This window comes from Castanea sativa, chromosome 9, assembly GCF_040712315.1.
Source record: "Castanea sativa cultivar Marrone di Chiusa Pesio chromosome 9, ASM4071231v1".
Lineage (NCBI taxonomy): Eukaryota > Viridiplantae > Streptophyta > Magnoliopsida > Fagales > Fagaceae > Castanea > Castanea sativa.
This window is the reverse complement of record NC_134021.1, coordinates 36,784,841-36,792,795: the sequence shown is the minus strand read 5'-3', so window position 1 is coordinate 36,792,795 and position 7,955 is coordinate 36,784,841. Positions and strand designations below refer to the sequence as shown.

General features: G+C 36.2%; 1 pseudogene; it reads left to right on the top strand.

Moving 5' to 3' along the window:
* Positions 1-3,414: 3,414 nt before the first annotated feature.
* On the top strand, positions 3,415-5,032 carry LOC142609791 (L10-interacting MYB domain-containing protein-like; annotated as a pseudogene).
* The last annotated feature ends 2,923 nt before the right edge of the window (positions 5,033-7,955 follow it).

Below are 7,955 nucleotides of genomic sequence, written 5' to 3'. Positions count from 1 at the left end.
TAGGGGGGAAAGGAAAAAAAAAAAAAAAAAGGAAAATTGGCAATGGGGTTGCCGAAATAGGGGGGAGAAAAAAAAAAAAGGGTGGCCATGTAGTGCCACATTTGTTTTTTTTCTTTCCCCCCTATTTCGGCAATCCCATTGCCACATTTCCTCTTTTTTTCTTTTTTTTCTTTTTTTCTTTCCCCCCTATTTCGGCAACCCCATTGCCAATTTTCCTTTTTTTTTTTTTTCCTATTTCGGCACTACATGGCCACCTTTTTTTTTTTTTCCCTATTTCGGCAACCCATTGCGAATTTTCCTTTTTTCCTATTTTGGCACTACATGGCCACTTTTTTTTTTTTTTCTTTTTCTTTCCCCCCTATTTCGGCAATCCCATTGTTGTAATTCTTTGTTTTTTTTTTCTTTTCCCTCCATTTTCGGCAATGGGATTGCCACAAACCTTTTTTATTTTTTCCTTTTGGCACTCACGCGCATGGGCACTCAGTGAAGCGGGCAGGGTTTGGGCAGAAGGAATTTCGGCAACACTGTTGCCGAAATTCTCAAAATTTCTCTCTCCTCAGTTTGGATTTTCTCTCTCATACTTTTCTTCGAATTTCGGCAACACTGTTACCGAAATTCACTCTCTCTCCTCATTTTCCCAAATAACTTCGAACAGTGACTATAACCCCAAAAAACTTCATTTTTACCAATATTTACCCAAAAGACTCGAACTATCAAGCTTACCCATTCCAAAATTTTCAGATGGAGGAAAAGCTATTGTAAGCGTATTGTCACAGATTTGTTATTTGGCGGAAACACTATTTTGGTCCTTATATTTTTGAATTGTAGTCAATTTAATCCTTATATTTTGATAAAATCAATTTGGTCATTGTTATTTTTAATTTAAAGTCAATTTGATCCCTACTATTAAAGTGCTAACAAAAAATATCTACTTGGTAATTGGTGTGTACACATGGCACATTGAAGCTGAGATGGTAAAATAAACTAATATTAAGTTTTTTCAATAGATTTTTAAAATGACACATTGGCATTTAAATACATTTTTTTAAAAGCTCAATTAAAAAAAAAAAATTTGGTTTCTCAATTTAAAGAAAGATTAAAAAAATATTAGTTCCCATGAAAAAAATTAGCAACTAACAACAATACAACATTACAATTTTTTCCTACATTTTCTCATGTTTTATTGACAATCAAATACAAAAACACTTCATTCTCAAAAAAAAAAAAAACAAAAACACTTTCTTGATTTTTCTATCTTATAACCTTCAATTCATAAATACATTCTACAACATTTCACCTCCGCACAATTGAGAAACATCCGAATAAATAAAAATAAAAAAAGCTAATAAGAAATTGAAATTTTAAAACACGCAAAATCTTGTAAATTTTCATTGGCTAGCAATGACTTTCTCAGTAACCAAACAGGGAAGGAAAAAAAACCCGGATGGAGAAAGTTGGTTTCATTCTAATTGTTATTTGTTTCTACAAATGAACCAAAAATTGAAATGAGATTTTTTATTGTTATTTGTTACAAATATGAGACGTGTTTCTCTTGAAAAGGAACCCAGTCAAAGCTCTCCATGGAAATCAAGCGAATCAAGTATACTATCATCTTCTGAATAGAAGGAGCAAAATATACCACATTGAACCAAGGAAAAAGTCAAGATCATCAATCATTAGTTTTGAAGAAGACACATATACATGAAACTATCCAAACCTCACTCAAAGCCCTTACCATAACCACGTCCAATCCACAAAAGTATCACCTTACATTTTGGAATTAATATCTAACATACAACCAGCATTGAATGAATTGGACCATCCTCAAATCAATCCAAAAACAGCTAGCCTCAGCTAAACTGTGAAGCCCCAACCTACGTACCCAACCAAGCCACCGTTAACGCAAGAACCAAGAGCAAGAGAGAGAGAGAGTGTGTGTCGGCCTTGGCCATGGAGCCTAGAGCAAAAAGGTCTTAAGGAGGGGAACCATTATCAAAGGTGAAAGTGGTGAGGGGCGGCGGCAATGACCGAGATTGAGGAACCCAACTAGAAGCTTGATGTCATCTAAGGAGGAGCTGGGGAAGTTTGGTCAATGTGAGTACAAAGCTTGTTGACTGGTTTGTGGGCTAGGGTTTGGGGATGAGACTCTGGGTGTTAAGACTAGTTTTGCAATTTTTGTTGTTGTTGATCTTGTTCTCGATGTTGAGTACTTACGTTAGGGATTGGATGTGGGGCTGAGATTGTTTTTTTTTTTTTTTTTTTTTAAATCTTTTCCTTCTTTCTTTAAAATTGATTAATAAAAAAATTGTTTTTATTTTTTAAAATGCCACATGGTCTTACCAGGTTAATAGATTTTTAAAATGCCACATTGGCATTTTTTTTTTTTTGGGATTGAAATGGTAGAATTTTATTATAATAATGAAAAAAGTACAAGAGTAAGAAAAGGGGCCTAAGACATTTCAGGGCTACAAAAAACTAGCCTGACACTCAAGCCACAGGCGCAGAAACGTCAAATCATATCTTCTTTCAAAATACAAAATTTTCCCGATTTTAGTTGTCAGGCTTAAGGCTCTCCTTTCATATTGCCTGCATTGATGGGTTTGCTTCGGTTGAGGACTCGGATCGCTATAGCGGCTAACAAATGCCAAGCAAAAGGACAGAAGTCAATCCTTTACTCATTTCACATATAAAACATAGGTAGTATACACAGATTTCTCTTCTTATCATGAATCGTCAGTTTTATAAATGAAAAATGAACAACATAGAAAGGCCACTGTGCAAATTTAAAAAATGCCAATGTGGCATCGGCATTTAAACATAAAATGTCTAGTCAACTTAGCTCAACTAGCATGCAACCATCCAACCCTGGAAAACTTAACAAAAAAAAAAGCTTAAACATAAAATAAAAAAATAAAAAATCCTAGTCACCTTATTATTAAAAAACAATATTATTTTGTGTGTTTTTTTCTTTGTTTTTGTTGGTGGATAATTGTATCTTAGAGAGCGTTTGGATCCAAATTAATGCTGCGTCTGTGCGTTTTGCATTTGTGAATTGCTGGGAGCTGTACAGTAGAACAAAAACGTTGAGGGGAAACGCGGGATGAAAAGAGCTGAAACAAATCAACAACACACCGTTTCATTAAACAAAAAACGCGTGTGCGCTACTGTTCATGGACACCTTCAAAGCCAACAAAATTCATTTGAAAGAGCTGAAACAATGAGACGCACCGTTTCATTAAAAAATGTCCAAGGCGAGCGTGTTATGTTCACAAGCGAGACGGTGCGCACAGCTTCCATTTTTCCATTGCACAAGCACAGCTCCATCTGATCAAAACGGTGTGGAGTTTTCTCTGTTCAACGGATCTTTTTTCTCTTCTTCAGCTTTCTTCTTTTCTCCCAACTACCGTGTCAGTAATGGCTTCAAAGCTCTTCAATGCTCCGTCCGAATCATCTTCAATGAATTGCACCTACCCACCAACCACAAAACCATCAAAACAGAGCGCACACGGTAGAAAACCCATTACGCGGAACACCTCAAAAAAACCCCCTCTATTCTTCCTTCGTGCGAGCGAACCTTCTCTCCGCTTGGGACATCGTTGCCGCCACTGTGGGTCTCTGCATTCACGGGTAAGTTGTGTCTAACTCCTCATGCTCTCTCATGTGTTGGTGTGGTTATATTGTGATCCATGAGGCTTCATCAATCTGTGGTTTTTTTTTTGTGTTCAACGATTGTGTGTGGTGTTTGGTTTCATCGTCCCCATGTGATTCTTTTGTGTGTGGTTATATTGTGGGTTTCTTGATCCTTCATGTAATACCACATGTAAATTCTCTTCCTGCCTCTGTTGTATTTGGATGTATGTGATTTCACTTTGCATTTTTCATGGCTATCATGCCTAACTGATTATATCATATGCACACAAACTGTTTGTTCAAATGCCTCAATGAGTATAGAAGGAAGTTGTAGCAAAAATGGTTAAGGAGAAATTGAAGGATGGTGGTAGTAATGATCCGAGAGCTTACTGGAAAGACCTTAAGGAACTACAAGCTTTTTGTGAGTTCTGTGCTGCTCAAGTCCTACAAGGCCAGAGGAACGGAGGATTTCTGACCAAAATTGGGGTTGATGCAGTGATATCTGAGTTGGGTAACATAGGAAAAGTGGTGACTTACCTGCAGATTAAAAACAAATGGGATCATCTGAAAAAAAGGGTGGAGGCAGTATAACGAGTGTTTTGACAATGAGACTGGGTTGGGTTATGATGCTGGCACTGGGCTGCTTCAGGCCAGTGATGAGTGGTGGACCCGAAAGATTGCGGTTAGTTCACTTTAGATGATTGTGAAATACTTTACTGTCTACAACTATATTATTGTGTTCTAACTACTGTTTCTCCACATGTAGGAATGTCCCACTGCAAAAACCTTCAAAAATAAACGTTTGCCGAATCGTGATTTGATAAACATCATGTATGGAGGCATGGTTGCAACGGGGAAAAATGCATTTTGCACAAGTGCTCAAATGCCAAAGGCAACCACCGAAGGGTCTGGGAACTCCGCTGATAGCACAAAATTTGTTGACCCCCAATGTGAACCCTTTGTAAATGTTGATGCAATGGAGGTTGAAGGTCCATCATTTTCGAGGGCAGGACCGACAATGACTAAGGGGAAAGGCTTGGCAACCAGTGTCCACCTTTTCAAGCCAATTTACAAGAAATAAAAAAATAAAAAAAAGCGTTCAGTTGTGCAAGAGATGTCCGACTCATTGAAGAGCATCTAAGAGGTTTTTTTTGAAAGTAGAAGTGTAAGCACCCGTACACCACTTGCTTCCACAGCAACTACTCAAGTTAAAGCAATTCTGGACATGGTGTTAAGTCTTCACGAGGTGCACTCGGGTCATTACCTTCATCTGTTCAGCACCATCTACTTCATGGAAAAAGAGAAGGGTAGGCACATGTTTGCAGCACTTTGCGATGACAAGGACATCCAGTTGAAGTGGCTACAAAATGAGTACCAAAGGCACCCTGAATTTCATTTTTAGTGAAGGAAAGGGGATTGTCTCAATAGGATTGGTGTAGTAATCGTTTTTTAAGTGTTGTACTTGTTGCACTATGTTTTATTTCTGTTGTTTTTATTGGTAGAAACTACTGCTTACCATGAGTGTGTATGTAAGACAATGGTTACCAATTAATTGTCATGTGTAGTGTATGCTTACCTCTTCCCTTTTATTATGCTTACATGTTCCTTTGTTTGTTGCATTTTCTTTTTTACTGGTGAGTTTTGAAACTAGTAAAACTTTTTCTTTATTTTTTTAAAGGTTTTTGTTTAAAGTATGGCAGGTCTTGACAATAGATAATGTTGTGTTTTGTTCAATACTTCCTTGTAAAACACTCTATAGTTTGTTATTTTTTATTTTTCCATATGTTCTAATACTAATAACCTTTTAGACATTTTTTTTTGGGCATAGTTAAGTCCTCAAAGCTTGATCCTTCCCACAACTATATAACTCTTCACCACATGGAAGGTATGTAGGTTTCTTTTACCTAACAGCTCTACTCATATATTTCTTATTTTAATTTTGTTTATGATATATCTTTAGGCATGATTTTGAGTGTGATAATAATGGGCTTGCTTGGATACCCTCTTCATATTTTTATAAGTATTTATAGAATAATGTGCAAAACATCTATGCTTGTTTGCTGTATATGTCTATTGGCATTTGTTAATTGTAAACCTGATGTAAGAAGCCCATGTTATTGGTTAAATCTTATTGGTGTATAATTTGTTGTGTATGTTTAATTGGTGATATGTGATCAAGGTAATTATGCAAGAGAAATTAACTGAAAATTAAAGCTAGTGGAAAAGATAGGGATGTACTATTATGTGGAGGGATAGGCTGGTGTGATGTATCACTTTTCTACTCAGGTCTTCTGGTTCCCTCTAAAACAGAGCATCTTTTGAGCCAGCAAGGAAGCAATAATTCTTCTAAGTTGTGAAGTTGTTTTGGGGGGGTTAGATCATGAAATCTATTAATGTTTTCGAAAGAGCTAGTGTGTTACATGGTGGTTATAGAAGGGGATAAGATCTCTAGGTGTTTTTTAAATTGCTGTCAAATGAGAAGAATTAATGCAGCAGGAGTGTAAGTACTGACCTCCGGGTATGGTTTTCTTCTGCTCTGCAAATGTTGTCTGATTAGTGTAGACAGTTTTTAGTCATTCCCCTATTTTTTAATTTTTTTATTATTATTATTTATAAACGAGCAAAAAGGATTCTTTAGGTGATGCAGGTTGGTTTAAATTTTGCAAGTGAAACCCAAAACCCTAGTTTGATTCTTAGAGCCACCTACACACTGTAAAATTTTCTAGAGTTTCTTTAGTAGACAGCGAGTGGAGCAAATGAGAGTTACAACTTTTAAAGATAAGGGCATATTCAAGTTTGTTAGTCAAGTAAAACCTGACCATATTCTTGCAATATGTACTTATTTCTTGTAGGCCTACTAAAATGTAAAGTAAAGGGAAAAAAAAAGATTCTGGCTTATTATCTTCTTGTTTAAACTCTAGTTATGCCAAAGTCTTTGTTTGTTTGATTTTGCATTAAAAGAGATGGGTTTTGTTGTCCTGTTCTTTTTGGAGTTCTTTTAATTGGTAAGGTAATAAACACACCAAATGGAGCTTAAGGTAACGAAGAGCATAAGGCAGCACTAATTGATATAGGCAACACCCCTTTACTAGAGTTTCTTTATTTTTTTAAATTTTAGTTGATTTGTGGGATTTGTTTAAATTTTGATTTTTTTTTTATACATATAGCCCATTTTGGAAATGAGATTTGCCTAAATTTTGTATCTTTTTAATATATACATAGGTGTGTGTAATTTGGATCTGAGTTTGGAGAAAGTGGTTCTAATGGAGCTGTTCTGTGAATTGAAAATTGATTAAAAAAACCTGCAAATGTCTGGTGGTATTTCTATGTTGAACTTGTTAAGGTGTGGAATTTGTGGGTTTGTTGACTCAAAAAGAAATGAAAATTTTAACAATTGCACATACATGTATGAGTCATTTTGTTTTTATGTAATATGTCAAAGTATTTAAATAATTCTTCTAACTTCTATCTGCACCAATAAAGAACCTTCATTTATGTAGCAACGTTGATTTTGGAAATGTAAAGGGAGTTTAAGCTCGATATCTGCACCAATAATTCTTCCGTATTTCAAGGCTCTGAATTTTAAGCTCAATATCTTTTAGACCATTGTTCACTAGCTGTAAAGCAGTCTCAAGGTATACAAAAGGATGGATTTGCTAAACGACTCATCTGATTCCCAGCACCAGTGAATTTCTGTAGTTTCCTCTGTAGATGTGAATATACAATTTGTATAAATCTTGGATACGATTTGGATTGTTAATTAATTGGTACCACCATAGTTTGACCCTAGTAGTAATAAAGTTTCAATAACGTTTAACAATTTTTGTTTTTAGTATTTGTACATGCAATTGAAGTCAGTAAAATATGCAGGGACAATGACTTCGACATGAGCGACGACATTGTACTCGCAGCATATCTAGCCGAGTGCGCATGTGCAGTTTATGTGGAGACCTATATGACCAAAGTACCATTGCATACGAATATACAAATAGGGTATGAATGGGTATTGTATACATTAACTGGAAATCCTGAGAAATGTCGAAGACATTTTAGAATGTCAAGCCATGTGTTTCGACAATTGTGTAATACATTGCGCCAGTATGGATATAACGGTACCAGAAGAGTTTGCTTGGAAGAGTCTCTAGCAATGACATTGGTGGTACTTGGTCATGCTGAGGGTAACAGATTAGTGCAGGATAGATTTTAGCACTCAGGTGAGACAGTGCATCGACACGTGGTTAAGGTAGTTACATTGTTAGCCACCGTTATGTAGGGGTGGCAAAATTGGACACGACTCGCGAACCCGACACGACACGACACGAAAT